This window comes from Azolla caroliniana, unplaced genomic scaffold (genome assembly GCF_043228905.1).
Source record: "Azolla caroliniana isolate FFs.n. ecotype wild unplaced genomic scaffold, voAzoCaro1.0.p SCAF_1, whole genome shotgun sequence".
Taxonomy (NCBI): domain Eukaryota; kingdom Viridiplantae; phylum Streptophyta; class Polypodiopsida; order Salviniales; family Salviniaceae; genus Azolla; species Azolla caroliniana.
The window spans coordinates 20,434,163-20,451,198 of NW_028230436.1; positions in this window are offsets into that span (position 1 = coordinate 20,434,163).

Below are 17,036 nucleotides of genomic sequence, written 5' to 3' on the forward strand. Positions count from 1 at the left end.
TTCGGGGAGAACTTGACTCTGATAAAGCTAGGGAATTCTTCACCAAACATGGAGTTCAGTTAACATTAACAACGGCATACAATCCAGAAGCCAACGGAAAGATCGAATGAGGACATAGTCCAATCGTCAAAGCACTTGCAAAAGGAAGGGTGACGGATTGGCCGCAGATGCTCCCGTATGCACTATGGGCGGATCATACGACACATAGTTCCGTGACCGGTTGTATGCCTACCGAACTCATGACTGGACAAACACCGGTAATGCCGACGGAAACTACAATTGCGACATGGACAATGATGTCGTGGAAGGAAGAGATGAGTCGGGAAGAACTACTAGCAGTCCGGATACGACAACTGGAGGGAAGACCGGAAGACATAGCGGAAGCAACACGCCGACAACAGGAAGCGCGATTCCGGAACAAAAGCCGATTCGACACAAAGCATCGACTACGACCGCGGAAGATTGAAGAAGGTGATTGGGTGATTGTCTAATTCAGTAGTCTGGATCATCAACATACAACAATACGGAAGTTCGCAAAAAGGTGGTTCGGGCCATACGAGGTTTGGAAAGTTTCTCACAATGGAACTTACCGACTATGTGAGTTGGATGGAACAGTGTAAGCTTTTCAAGAAACGGACTGACGAAGAACCTTATGTAAGCTTAGGCAAGACCAACAACTAGGTGCAATCGGACAAAGCTCGTGGTGATGCAGAAATCGAAGAAAGCGGTCTACAATTGATAGTTTATATAAGGGAGGAATTGGAAAGTGCTACGGATGAAGACGAACAACAGGCATCAGGAACTTCGGCACATACCAGAGGATGTGCGGGTTTGGAGGGGGTGAGTGTCGTAGTGTAATTTGCACATTACGTGAAAATTGCATTTTGTCCCTGCGGATGGGACAAGGAGGAACCGGTAAGGAGGAACCGGCAAGGAGGAACTGGTAAGGAAAACCGGTAAGAACTTGATCAAGAAGAACCGGCAAGAGCCGGATAAAGAAGGCCGGTGAGAGTCTCTCACCGGATGAAGAGACAAATTTGTAAATAGAAGAAAATATTGTTACATGCATAGGGCAGGATTCAAACCCTATACCTCCACATAGACAAACCCCAACCTTACCATTATACTAACTTATCCTAAGTGTACTAAATATAGATTTAATACATATAAGACCTTTATTTACGCCTACCTTTATTAAAAGGTAAGTCATGCATTTTTAGAATGCATGAATACTTTATTTATACGAAAAATGTACACCAATAAAAATTTACTCGTGCATATCTAGCGAGCATGAGCACTATATTTAGGAAATAAAAGCATAGTGTAAAAAGCAACTCATGCACATTTAGTGTGCATGAACACTTTAGAAAAAGCACGAAGTTATGCTTAGCCTCTTCCATCCTTATATAAGGAGGAGAGAAGGATGAATGAGGTTGTTGATTATTTTACAAGGATTGATCAGTCTAATATATTCGTGGGATTCACAAGTTTATCATCAAAATTCTCTTTCTTACAATCTAAATATTCATTAAATACACTAAACTCGTGGAATTCACGAGATTCATAACGTACCACTCTTTCTACCTATTCATTACTAGCCTTATCTCATAGTCTTCTTTCTTCTAGTCCAAAACCTCAGTGGTTCCCACCCGACTCACGCAATGATCCGAAGTTGAAAGGCACGACAATGCGTTTGACCTTTTAGAAGATCAATAAACAACATCGTCAATTGGGAGTAATTACGAAGCGATTTTCGTAAAAACGCGACAAAACCAAGGAATGATCGAACTTCTCGAATAATCCGAAGAGTGAGCCAAAGTTTGATTTTCTGGATGCGAGAAGGATCAATTTCAACTTCTTGTTCGGTTATGAGATTTCCAAGATAAGTAATTGATTTCTTGAAGAACTTGCATTTTGAGATCTTCGTGTAGAATTGCTTGCCGTGCAATGTTTGTAAAACAAAGAGGACATGTTTAGCATGTTCTTATAGTGTAGGACTATAAACTAGAATATCATCCAAGAAAATAACGACAAATTTTCCAAGTTGATCTCGGAAAATGTCATTCGTTTCTTGTTGAAATGTGGCTGGAGCATTGGTCAAACCAAAAGGCATATATCCAAAACCTCATAATGGCCATAGCGCGTACGAAATGCCGCATTAGGAACATTGTCCTCACTAATATGAATTTGATGGTAGCCCATACGGAGATCAAGTTTCATAAAAAACTGAGCTCCTTGGAGACGGTCAATTAGATCGTCAGCCCAGGGCAATGGATATGAATTCTTGATCATCACTTTATTCAAGAGTCGGTAATTAATAGACATACGCCATGTGCCCTCTTTCTTTTTTACCAATAGAATAGGTGCACCGACGGAGATTTACTATAACGTATATAACCCATTCGTAAATAGTCCTTGAGTTGCGTAGATACCTCATCCTCTTCGAATCAACTTAAGCGATAAGGAGGTATACTTATTGGTGCAATGCCATGTACAATATCTATACGATGGTCTAGATTATGTTTAGGAGGTAACCCATGTGGTAGTTCACTTGGAAAAACATCACGAAAATCATTTAAGATTTCATCGAGTTGTTGTTGTACAAAATATGATAATTGAACCAAGACATTATCAATATTGTAAACGTGAATGTCCAGATCAAGTACACAATAAAATAAAGTAGAACAAAACAACTCGGATATTGATGGAGAGGAAAAAATCAAAAGAGATTGTTTTTTAATACATTGAATAGAATGAGTATAATCGTTCAGTACAAAGGTAATTGAATGATGAACCCAGTCAATAGATAAAGAAGAGTTTTTATTAAAAAACCAAGGATAACCCAGTATTAAATTAGTGGTACAAAGACTCATTACATGGAAGTCTACTTCCTCTATATAAGTATCAATAGAAATTCCTAATGAATGAATCGCCCCGTTGATGTATTGTACTCTTCCATCAGCCAAGTGCACCTTATAGGTGTGATCACTTACGGTGGCTTAGATTCCCCATATCTAAACCAAAGGATCATTCACATAATTGTGTGAGCTTCCCGAATCAAATAAAATTTGTACAGGACATCCATTGATATACCCGTTTGCACGTAGTAAATTATTGGGTCCCAATACATAGTGAGGAAAAGAACATTGACAATTACTTAAATGATGTGTATAGACCTCAAGGACATTAGGAATCTGACCTTTATGGTCTTCAACTTTTGCTTTTTTGTCGGGCTCTTTCCATTGGAGCTTTTGACATTGTTCTTGGCTATGACCCTTCTTTTCGTAGAATACGCAAAAAGGATGTTGTTTCTTACAATCGTGATCCATGAATTCGTTGGGTGTCTTGCGTTTCCTAGCAAATTGCGACTGCTTAGTCCAGGGCGCATCGTTGGGTTTGTTATGGTCCTTCGAAGTGCGTTGATAGCGAAGAACTATGTCAACTGCCTCTTCGAAGGATTTTGGATCCTTATCGTGCAATATCCAGTGATAGTCCGAATTGGGGATGCCATTGACAAAAAAATCTATTAACGAATTGTCCCCTTGTAGACTCGATTTTTGGATTTGGGTTCTAGCATGGTGGACATAGTCTTCTAGCGAGGAAACCTTCCTGCTAGAGAGGTTCATTAAAGCTTGTGCTGCCTCGGTTCCAGAGGGAGGTTGTAGAAATTGGCCCTTGAAAACTATGACAAAATCAGTCCAGGTATCGGCCAATTTTCCCAAAGTTCGGAGCCCACGCCACCAGGAGGCGTCCTTACCCCCTAGTTCTCGGCCGACATACGCAATATTTGTACTATCTGGTGTGGGATAGAGCTCAAAATGAAACTCCGGTTCACACACAAAGAGAAGGGGAAGAAGAAGATGCTAGAATATGACACCGACAACGCTAAGTCGGATCAGAGCGAATCCGACCCCAGACAAAACAGAGACACACCTTCGGAAGAGAAGTTTGAGTTGGCCAAGATGACCAGGAAATCGGCGAATCAGGAATTGCGCCGATCTGCCCGCCAAAAGCACCCCATGAAAAGGTATGGGTATAACGAATATATGGAGCATCATTATGCGTACATGGCAAAGGTGGCAGCCGAGCGTGAGCCGGAAAGCTACGCTGAAACGGTTAAGGATTCGAACTGGCAGAAGGCCATGGAGGAAGAGATGCATGCGCTCACGGAGAATGAGACTTGGGAGTCGGTGCACGTACCGAAAGGAGTGAAGCCGATTGGTTGCCGGTACGTATACAAGGCTAAATACAACACCAATGGCTTTGTCAATATGTACAAGGCCCGGTTAGTGGCCAAAGGCTACGCGCAACAACACGACATAGATTACAATGAGAGGTTCTTGCCGGTTGCGAAGATGATGACCGTCCTTGTCCTGATTGCAGTGGCAACAACGAAGGGGTGGCATCTATACATCAAATGAATGTAGAGAACATGTTCCTACAAGTTGATCTTCAGGAGCAGGTGTATATGGTTCAGACCCCCCTTGGATTTCAGTCCGAAGAAAGTACATCAACGTTGTGCCGATTGAAGAAGTTCCTCTACGAATTCAAGCAAGCCCCGAGTGCCTGGAACAAGAAGATCACGTAGAGACTACATCGGATGGGGTTTGCTCTGTCGAAATCAGACTCTTCACTTTTCATCCGGCAAGGTCAGAATGAGCCGGTGAGCATATTTCTCTATGTGGATGATCTTGTTATCACTGACAACGATCTGGATGAAATCGGCCGCGTCAAATCCTAGCTTGCAGCATCATTCGAAATGAAGGATCTTGGTGACCTTCATTACTTCCTCGGGATCGAAGAGATCCGCAACCCTAAAGGCATACTGATCAATCAACCGCATTATGTGTTGAGTATACTCTTCAAATTTGGTATTACGGAATGAAAATCTGTCTAGACTCCTCTGGACCGGAATGTGAAGCTTCGCCTTGACTCCGGAACAACATGCAACCCTAAAAGGTTCCGATAGATCGTCGGAAGCCTTATCTATCTGACCATCATCCGACCAGACCTCAGTTATTTGGTCGGATTGATTAGTCAATTCATGGCGCATCCAACTGTGGAGCATCATTAGTGCGCGCACCGCATCCTAAGATATGTTAGGGCCACTAAGGACAGGGGGTTGCTATATTGGGCCAGTGTAGCCGAACAACTTGTCGGCTATACGGATGCCGAATTGGGCCGGAAAGGTTGGCGACCTCAGGTCTACATCCGGATGTGTTTTTTCACTTGGAAGCACCGCGATCACCTGGAGTAGCAAAAAGCAGTCGACAGTGGCACTGTCAAGCACCGAGGAGCGGCTGTCGCAATGTGCAAAGCCATATGGCTAAAGAGGATCCTGAAGGATCAACGAATGGAGGTGTCTGATCCGACGACGATCTATTGCGACAACCTCAGTAGCTTCCTGCTGGCTAAGAACCCCATCTTTCACGCCCAGACAAAGCACATTGATGTGGACTATCATTTTGTCCGAGAGCGCGTTCTCTCCGGTGAAGTGGAACTACTTCATGTTCTAGTGGATTTGTAGGTGGATGATATCTTCACCAAATCCCTCAGCTTAGACAAGTTGCGGCAATTTTCCAATGCACTGGGCGTGCAATATCTCGATATGCCAAACTTGAGGGGGAGGAATGACTAGAGGAATTAAAGGAGGAATGAGAAAGAAGACCGAAAAGACGAGTCGAAAACTGATTTCGACTTCGGCCCGACTGAAGAAGTCGGAGTGCACGGGTCAGCTGAAGAAGACGAGACCGGACACCGGGGGAACCAGCGCAACGAAGAGCCCAAGCTAGAGCCAACTGAAAAAGGGGGCAAATCCAGAAAGACCAAGACACGAACATGGACCAATGTTGTGAAAGTTCTGGGAATCGAAGAAGGATTGGAGACAACCAATACGGACAAGAGATGGAACGAGTCTAAGGCAACTGATTCTAAAGAAGAGTTCGATTCAGGGGAGCCGAATCGACTAGAGGCCAAGGGACAAGGGAGCAGACAAGCCGACCGATAAGGTCGAGGTGCGCAGAACCGGACGCGTCGCAGGAAGCAAAACCGAACTAGACGAGGAGCACAAGGTAGGAGGCAGGATGTCAGGAGGAGCCAAAGAGGAGGACTAGCTACCACAGACACTGATACTACGATCCAACCTCAATTTGAGCTTGAGGGGGAGTGTTGAGTGGACAAGCTCAACCGGATCTGGATCGGAGTCCGGAACGATGAACTAGATCGGTGTCCAGATGGTATCCGGAACCAAGAGCCGGTTTGGAGAATTGGATCGGATTGTAACCGATAGGCCGTTAGAGGCCTATAAATCTAGCCTAGTACGTAGGCATATTTTTAGGAGTTACTGTCAGTCACTCGTTTGAGCATTGAAGTACATGTCGATACTTATGTCAGTACTTATGTCAATCCCTTTAAGGACTTGTATAAAAGGTGTTATGTAGGACACTGTATGTACAGAGCGTTATTATTTTGAATTGAGTTTATGCTAGTCTGTTCTCTCGGTCTCTCCCATGAACTCTATATTCTAAGCTTTCATTAAACCTGTGTTTATTCTTTGTTGTTATTTGGTGTAACTGGTTTTGTCAAAGCTTCCGCATATTAGCTTTTACAGTTTTGGCTATCGAGTGTGGAACTTGATCAACAAGAAGGTTTTCCGGAGTCGAGACATAGTCGTCATGGAAGATAGGAACATTGCCAATTGGGAGTCAGAGAAGAAGATAGTGGACTCCACGTCTACCAACAGAAATTGGTTGGGAGATGCTAGGAAACATCCGGTCGGAAGCCGGATGTCAACCGAAGACCATGATGAACCGGACAGATTCGTACAAAAAACTGAATCCACCGAAGAAGAGGAATCGGACACCGGAACTGGACAAGACCTCGAATCAGATTCGGATTAAGAATAGATGGAGGAACTGGTGGCCGAAAACCAAGGACAGAGATACCCTCTAACAGAGAGAAGCCCCCCTGAGAGATTTCCGGATGTAGAGTATGTGTTATTGACTAATGAGGGGAGCCGGAAAGGTTCGAAGAAGCAAAAAGATACCCACATCCGCAAGTGGTTAAGTGCCATGCAAGATGAGATGGATTTCTTGCATGAGAACCACACATACAAATTGTATGAGCTGCCGAAAGGAAAAAAATAGCTCCAGAACAAGTGAGTGTACAAGGGAGTGAGAGAGAGAGATAGAAAGATTTTCTGTTATAACTGCCAACTGGCGAAGGTAGAGCTCTAGGTCATTGCCTTTCAGTCTCACATGGTTGTACCTCTCCTCTATAGTGATCCCATTCGAAGTTTCGAGAACTCTCGTGGTTTTTCCTGATTAGGGGTTTCCACGATAATACCTGTTTGCAACATGACAAAACCCTAAACCCTTCCGGACTACTAAAGTTCATTGGCTGGAAAGCCCAAATATGTGAAGCTTGTCAACGTGGGAAGCAACATAGGTTCCCATTCCCCAATGAAAAGAGTTGAACCTAGAATCAGATTGACTCAATCCACACAGATGTATGGGAACTGGCAAGTTGCGTGAGCATGGGTGGGAGGCGATATTTCGTCTCCTTCATCTATGACTTTAGCCAACACACCTTGGTGTACCTCATTGAGAAGAAGAGAAAAGTCTTCTCCTGTTTCCAGGACTTGAAAGTCTAGTCGAAAGGGAAACAGAGAGGAAGATCAAGTGTCTGCGGTTGGATGGCGGAAAAGATCAACTATCCGGCCAGTTCACAAGTTATCTGCAGGAAAAAGGAATCTAGAGGGAGTTCTCTTGTAGATACATGTTGGAGCAGAACGTTGTGGCCAAGAGATAGAACTAGACACTAGTAGAAGCGGCCAAGGCGATGCTAGAAGATAAAAGCATGCCCAGAAGTTGGAGGCGATGTTGGGTTGAAGCAATCCGAACAACCGGATATATATAGAATCAAATTTCTGCCTCTAGAGCAAAGGTGTCGCTGCACAAACTGTACTTCGGGCAGAAGCAAAATTTAGCACACCTTAGGGTATTTGGTAGTATCGCATACGAGCACGTGCCGGATGAGAGATGGAAGAAGCTGGATGCCACGGTTTTGAATATTGTTGGAAGCCTCATCTTTTTTACTATCGCTCGATTGGACCTAAGCTATCCGGTCGGCATGATTAGTCAATTCATGTCGCAGCCGACTCTCAAACACCTTCATTGTGTGCATAGGATCATGGGATATGTCAGTAACACTAAGGATAGAACCTTGTTATATCGGACTTGTGTAGCCGGAGAGCTTGTGGGCTACACGGATGATGACTAGGTCAGAAATGTCGGTGATCACCGATCGACATTCTTTGAATAATGATCACTAACTAGCAACTTTCTTGCTATTTACAAGTATAGCCCCTAGGAGGCAATTTTTGACTATTTACGATTATAGTCTTCCGAAACGATTTTGGGGTTTGGTTTCCGATTTTGATTTCGGTTTCGGTTTCGATACTCACCAACACGGTCCTTCTCTTCCCATCCGGGGGGACATGTTTCCCAAAAAACTCCCCCTTCACTCTGGCATGGGGTACTTCACCAAACGGACTCTTTGTCGGCACACGTTTAGCTTTTCAGATGACGGCACCTTCGTCAGCATATCCGATCCGTTTTCGGCCATGTGGATCTTCACTAGAGAAAATTCCTTTTCTTCTACTCGCTCTTGGAGCCAATGATATCTTCTCTGGATGTGTTTGTTCCTCGTGTGCTAGGTGGCATTTTTTGCAAGGTGGATGGCACTCTGGTTATCGCAATGGAGTTGGAATTCATCCTGCCGAATTCCTAGATCACCAATAAACTCCATCATCCATATGATTTCCTTGCCGGCTTCCGCGGCAACCATATATTCAGCTTCCATGTTCGACAACACTACGACCTTCTACAGCCTCGACTGCCACGAAACGGCTCCCCCTACATAAGTCATTACATACCCAGATGTAGATCGATTGGTATCCACATCAGCCAACATGTCTGAGTCAATATAAGCTTCCAGGAACCGAAATGGAGACACACGTTAGAGGTGCCTTTTATGAACTGAAGTATCCACTTCACGATAGCCCAATGTTCTCTTCTGGGGTTGCTCATATATCAGCTAACCACGCCGACTGTGTATCCTATGTCTCACCTGGTACATACCATCGCGTACATCAGGCTTCCAATTACCGAGGCATAAGGAATCTTTGACATCTCGCCCTTCTCGGTTTTTGATTTCCGACATTGTTCCTTGCTTAGCTTGCACTTCATTGGCAGTGTCGAGCTGACCAGTTTTTGAAAACAATATGTGTGCGGAAGCGTATGCGTAAAAACACAGAGTACACAGTTTGGTAGTACGATAGTTCAGTGAAACACAGAAATCAGAGAGAAAGAGAGGGAGAGAGAGAGAGAGAGAGAGAGAGATAGGAGAAACTACAAACTATATTCAAAATAATTCTCTGTATGTTCTTTGTACATATTTCGTGCTCAGTGAGCACCTTTTATACAAGCCTTGACTATCAGGCTGACACAAGTATTGACAGTGCTCGACCGCTCATAAATGAGCCTTCTACACTAACTCCCAAAACTATTCCTTACTAGGAATAACGTTCTAACGGCCTTTCGGTTTACATACCGCCACAACCATATTTTGCGTACGGTTTTATGCACCCAGTCTACGTACTGGGTTACGTACCCGTTTAGGCACCGAATGTTGAGCTTGTCTCTCAGCACTCCCCCTTTCCTCCACTTGGCCCTCAGTCAATTCGTAAAGTTCGAATCGAACATTTCGATTAAATTGGTCATTTCCGATTTAATTCCTCGTTCGCCTAAATTGGTTGTCTCCTATTCATCTTCTTTTTTCAGGCCCTTGACAACATCAGACCACGTCTTGGTCTTGGCCTTTATGCCCTGCTTGGCTGTATTTCCCTTTTGTTCGGATTTCTTTGGCCCTTCCTTTCGATTACGACCCTTGTTTTCTTCTCCGGCTTCTTCAGGCGGCCCGAAATCGAATTCTTCATCCAATTTGGAATCACGGTCACTACCGCTCCTTTCACGCTCTTGTTCCTGTTCCTGTCTCCCCCACAAGTGTGGCGTGTCGAGGTGACGAAACCCGAGATCACCTAAGAAATGTCATAACTTGTCGAGACCAAGGGGCGTGGTGAAGATGTCGGCAACCTCCTGACCCGTCAAAACATACGCAAGTTCGACCTCACCAGAAAGGACACGCTCGCGGACAAAGTGATAGTGCACCTAAATGTGCTTGGTCCGGGCGTGGAACACAAGGTTCTTCGCAAGGTGGATGCTGTTGAGGTTGTCGCAGTAGATCGTCGTTGGATCGGACACCACTATGTGCAGATCCCATAATAGCCGTTTTAGCCAAATCACTTCGATCGTAGCGACAGAGTGCCCTCGATATTCGGCCTCTATGCTCAACAGTGCTACTGTCGGCTGCTTCTTGCTACTCCATTCGATCGCCGCACTTCGCAATGAGAATGCATATCTGGATGTGGATCTATGATCATGGGTGTTTCCGGCCCAATCGGCATTTGTGTAGCCGACTAACTGCTTAGCTACATCTGCACGATATAACAACGCCATGTATTTCGTGCTATTGACATATCGTAATATCCTTTGCGCGCACGGAAGATGTTCGGTCGTGGGCTACGACATATATTGATTAATCATTCCGACTGGATAGCTGAGGTCCGGCCGAGTGATCATCTAGTAGATGAGGCTTCTGACAATCTGTCGAAACCGTGTTAGGTCGCATGTCTTTCCCGAATCTCGGCGAAACTTTACATTTCTATCCAAAGGGGTCGAGATGGGTTTACAATCTACCATCCCGAACTTGAAGAGCATATTCAGGGTGTAATGACGTTGGCTGATCAATATGCTTTATGGGGAACAAATCCCTTTGATCCGAGGAAGTAATGAAGATCGCCAAGATCCTTCATTTCGAACGATGCCACAAGCTCAGACTTTACGCGGCTGATTTCTTCCAGGTCGGCACTGGCGATGACTAAATCATCAACATAAAGTAAAAGAACAACTGGTCCATGTGGACCTTGCTGAATGAATAACGAAGAATCCGATTTGGATGTCGTAAACCCCATTGTATGCAATCGTTGCGTAATCTTCGCGTTCCATGCTTGCGAGGCTTGCTTAAGGCCGTATAATTTCTTCTTCAATCGGCTGACTGCCGAAGTGGTCTGTTCGGACAGAAATCCAGGGGGTTGTACCATGTACACCTGTTCCTGAAGATCACCTTTCAGGAACACATTCTTTACATCCATCTGATGTAGATGCCACCCCTTCGCCGCAGCTACCGCTAGCAGAACTCACACGGTAGTCATCTTCACGACTGGTGCGAAGGTCTCATCGTTGTCTACGCCGTGCTTATATCGGTTGACGGAGCCTTCGATGTTGTATTTCACCTTATACACCCATCTACATCCGATTGGCTTTACACCTTTTTGTTAGGATTTTGGTCCCTCCGAATGGGATATGAGTACCCGACAACGGAAGGCCCGGTGAGAACCGGATGATGAGTACCCGGCAAGGAAGACCCTATGAGAACCGGATGACAAAGGCCCGGTGAGAACCTCTCACCAAATGAAGGGATATATATGTAAATATGTTTCTGTTAGCCCATTGTGGCTATATTTGTAAATAGCCCGAAAGTCATATTAGTATAAATATGACCTAGGGCAAACAGAGTTATTGTTGTTGCAGATCATTGTGAAGAGTGTTGTTGCATAGTGGTGTAACTACTGTACAGAGCGTAACAGAGAGAGAGAGAGAGAGAGAGAGAGACCTAGAACAGTCTCTGTTGTAACCGCCTGTTGTCAAGATTGAGAGAGAGAAAGAGAGAGAAAGAGAGATAAAGAGATAATTGAAAGAGAATTACTATATTGAAGAGTAAAATGGATTACAAAGAGTAGGCTACAAAATGGCGTTGAACCAATTTAGGTTTGGGATGGGTGGTAGATCCCTATTTATATGTAATAGAGAACACTTTAGAATATTCTAGGTTATCCTAGAATGTAGAGTAATCTAGAATATCTCTAAAGTATTCTAGAAGGTTCTAGTGGTATAGAACACTCTAGAATATTCTAGGTCATTCTAGAATGTAGAGTAATATAGAATATTCCTATGATATTAGATTTCATATTCTAAAAACTATATATATAATAATATTAATACAATGGTTAAGGATTTGACATGTGTACAAGGTCGTGGGTTCAAATCCTTTTGAGTCATAATGTGAGTGTCATGATCCTTTCGATGCATGATGTGAGTGTTATCATGACACTATCCCCCTTTTTCGATGACACGTCTCACGGGTTGTAGGGTTTGTATTAGGACCTGGTTTACAAGGATATTGGCGATGAAATGCATTGACGAGTTCTGCAACATTGGAAAGATTTGCGGCAGGTTCCCAAGTTCGATCATTGGGGGTATAGCCTAGCCAATCGACTAAGTAATACAGCTTGTTGCGCACAATTTTAGAATCGAGAACGGCAACAACTTCAAATTTAGGCCTGTCCAAGAACTTGATAGGTGGGGGGGTTGTCGTAAGACGGCCCAGAATTGAACTTGTAGTATAAGGTTCCAAAAGGGATACATGAAACACCAGATGAAGATGCATGTGCGGAGGGAGGTCAAGACGAAATGCAACATCACTTATCTTACCAGTGATCATGTAAGGGCCAAAACGTTGGTAGTTCAATTTACTGCAAGGTCGAGTGGTCTTGATGTTGTGTTGGAGAAGCCATACATGATCCCCAATGCGGAACTTTTTTGAGGAGTCTAGACGATGACGATCGGCAAGCCGCTTAAATTGAGCATCATGCAAATTGTGGAGAATGTTAGCATGAATTTCTTGGAGGCGACTAAGACGATCCTTGGCAGCAGGGTTGGTAGGAACGTTTGGATGTGCATTCATCGTCCACCGAGGATGACAACCCGTATTTGCAAAAAATGGGGAATATCTTGTAGAAGAATGGGTTGAGTTGTTGTAAGCGAATTCCGCCAAGTGCAAAAAATCAACCCAATCATCTTGTTGATAGTTGATGAAACAACAAAGATATTGTTCCAATGTCTGGTTGGTACGCTCAGTTTGGCCATTTGTTTCGGGATGATAGCCCGAAGAAAGCTTAACTGAAATGTGGAGAAGCTTGAACATGTGCTTCCAAAACTTTGAGATCAATTGTGGACCACGATCACTAATAATATTATCCGGCAAACCATGATGTTTAAATACCTCCCACATAACGAGATCAACCACCTCTTGACTAGTAATCAACTTTGTACATGGCAAGAAATGTGCCATTTTGGTAAATCGATAAACCACTGTGAGAAGTGCATCAAAACCTTTTGAAACTGGGAGATCAGTAATGAAGTCCAAGGATATAGACTTCCAAGGAGTTTCCGGAATGGGAAGTGGTTGTAGTAAGCCATAGGGTCAGTGACGAGGATTCTTTGATCGACAACATATATCACAACTCCGAACATACTCCTCAAAAAAATGACGAAGATGAGGCCACCAATAGCGTCGAGAAATTAATTCTAGAGTCTAGCGAACTCCAAAATGACCAGCCATTTGTGAGTCATGGCAATGTTGCAAAACTTGTAGCCGTGGGGGACCATCAGGAACATACAATAAATTTTGTCGAAATAGAAAACCACCATGCCAATAGAACTGACAATAGTCATTACGAGGATTTTTCGACCGTGAGCAAGAAGCACGATCCGGGACGATATGATCCAAAACATCCTTGGTGAAATCATCAGTGGCCATATGATCTCGAATGGAATCAAGAAGAGTGGATTTTTCAAGAGTTGGTATGGCGTTAACTACCATTAATCGTAATCGATTAGGACCCAAAAGGATTTGTTTTTGATGCTCAAATGCAGGTTCCCCTGGACGAAGTTCCATATAAGAGCATCTGCTTTGCCTTGCTACATCCTAGGGTGATATATGATGATAAAGTCGAAGTGAGTCGAAGTGAGCATTTTGGAAATAAGTCAAGTTCTTATGATCATTGTAGACAATGATCTACTGAGAAGAACCTTCTAGGAAATGTCACCATTGTTGAAACAAACCCACGATTGCAAGCAGCTCTTTGTCATGGATCTCGTAGTTGATCTCTGCAACTTCAAACTTTCGTGAATGAAAGGCGACAGGGTGTAGTTGTCCATCATCTCTAGTCTACGAGAGGACACTCCCTAGTGCAAAATCGGATGCATCGGCTTCGAGGATGAAGCGTTTTGTTGGGTCGACATGTGCTAAGATAGGTGCCGTTGTAAATGCTTGTTTTAAGCTTTCGAATGCATCGGCTGCATTTGAACTCCATATAAATGGTTGATCTTTATGTGTGAGCTGAGTAATTGGAAGCACAACCTTGGAATAATCTTTAATAAATTTTCGATAAAAATTTGCAAACCCGAGAAAACATTGCACATCACGCATTGAAAGGGGTGTTTGCCACTCTAAAATTGCTTGTACCTTCATGGGGTCCATAGCAATAGCATTTGACGATACAGCATACCCCAAAAATTCCACTTGATTCTAGCCGAAACTACACTTTTCTAATTTTGCGTAGAGACCATATTCTCGGAGTCGATGCAGTACCTGATGAACATGTTCGTCATGCTCCTCTTGGGTCTTCGAGTAGATTAAAATATCATCTAGGTAAACTATAGTGACGATATCAAGAAAATCTCAAAAAATATCGTTCGCCATATGTTGGAAAACAGCAGGTGCATTTGTGAGACCGAATGGCATCACTGTATACTCAAAATGTCCATAGCGAGTGTGGAAAGTTGTCTTTCATTCATTCCCCGGGCAAATCCGAACTAGATTATATGCTCCGCGAAGGTCCAACTTCGTGAAATATTTTGCACCACTGAGACATTCCAAAAGATTTGGGATTAATGGTAGAGCATATCTATTCCGGATAGTCACTTTGTTTGGCCCTCGATAATCCACGACCAACCTAAGAGTCCCATTCTTCTTCTTAACGAAGAAGGTAGGTGCACCAGTAGGGGATCTAGAATGCCGAATGAATCCGTTTGCCAGATTCTCATCAATATATACCAGCAAAGTCTCTAGCTCTACAGGGGAGAGATTATAAATTGGGCCCCATGGAGGTTCTTTCCCTGGTTGTAAGTCAATAGGGCAGTCGTATGGCCTATGCTTCGACAATGTATTCGCATTCACCTTATCAAAGACATCTGAAAACTCCTTGTATTTCTCTGGTAGTTTAATGTCCGCTTCCCGTGAAGTGGATGATGGAGTTGCTATTATTGTGAATACGAACATGGCCTCGTTCCCCCCTTCCTCCCGCAACTATCGTAAAGAGATGGGCGATAACTCCGGGGATCTATTATCACCATGGTTGTTTACGTACCTGTATTTCACGTTTAAATACGTATAGTACCTCATCATTTGTATAGTATGTACTATACCTCAATGTTGTTCAGTCAAATATCATGTACATTTGTCCAATACAGTATTTAACGTATTTATAAAAAAACAGGTATAATACGTATTTATAAGGAAAATGTAAGTAAAGCCCTAACAATAAACAAAAGAAAAAAAAAATTAGTGAAAAAGAAGCCAAAGGAAGGAAGAAAGAAGAATAGAAGAGACGACGATGAAGAAGATGAAGAAGAAGAAGAGAGAAAAGAAGACATAAACCTGTCTTGAGTGTGATAATCGCAGAAGATAGAAGAAGAAGAAGAAGAAAACGAAGAAAAGAGAAACCTATCATGAGTGTGATAATCGTAGACGATTCCTCAATCTATGAAGGCATAATTGTAAATAATTACAATTTGAAGTAGAACATCGTGATACACACTTACACTGATTTATAGAATAAGGGAATGTTGACATCCATATTACTATAGGTATTTTAAAATGTGAAATGTTCAAATGTCTTATATGCATTTTAGGATGTAGAACTATATTGTACAGCACAAAATTGTGTAAACATAGATGTTTTTTACAATATTATAGATATTTTTTAGAAAGGTAAATAATTTTCAAGTTCTAGAAGTATTTAACGTACTATACGTAAAATACGTATTTTATGTACTTTACGTATTTTATAAGTATTTAACATATTAAGAAAACGTATTTAATGTATTTTTAAATTGGGAGGTACTATACGGGTATTAATATGTTAAATACGTATGGTATCCGTACCGTACCTAACAACCTTGATTATCACATGTAGGAGAGAGGGATGCGAGGTTTGTGCTTTTTTCCCGGGTCTCCTCAATTGTTCTTTTCATCCAATCAATCTTCGGGTTATGGAGTTCAAACCAAGGGAGACCTAGAACTATTGGGTGTTCCGGACTACGAATAATGTCGAAAGAGATTGTGCTTGCCAAATCGCCAAGAACTATCCTAATTGGCTCGGACTCGACTATATCTCCTGATGCTATGGGATGTCCATCAATGACTCCTACGGCTACTGGGCTGGGAAGCTTATTCAAGAGGATGTTTTGTGACAAGGCAAATTCACGATCCATGAAACAAGACTTGGCTCCAGAATCTAGGACGGTAGAGGCTAGGACTCGATGACATGTAGATGTGGTAAGCTCGACTTGTGCTGAAAAAACTCGACTCACTTGATTTGATGAAATGGAACCACGACTAGGAACTAACTCTACATAGCATGGATAGTGCAACCAAATGGCTCCTATTTTGGCTGGACTTACTCGTTTCACACATCCTCTAATTGACTCAAGACATCGAATCTATTCTCATGGCATGGACTATGTGACAGGAACTACACGCTCCTATGAACATCGCTCGGCCACAACCGAGCCTAAAATCAAACACAGAAAACGGATAATGAACGCACGACACAAAGGAGAGAAGAGTACACAGGATGTTTAACGTGGAAAACCCTGAGAGGGAAAAACCACGGGAGTGCTCACGATCTTCGCCACAGGCGGCGGTTACAACAGAGGCAACGACCTCTTCCTCTCTCTCTCTCTCTGTACACTGTTACGCGCTCATTGATCTAGCGCCAACAAGAATGACAA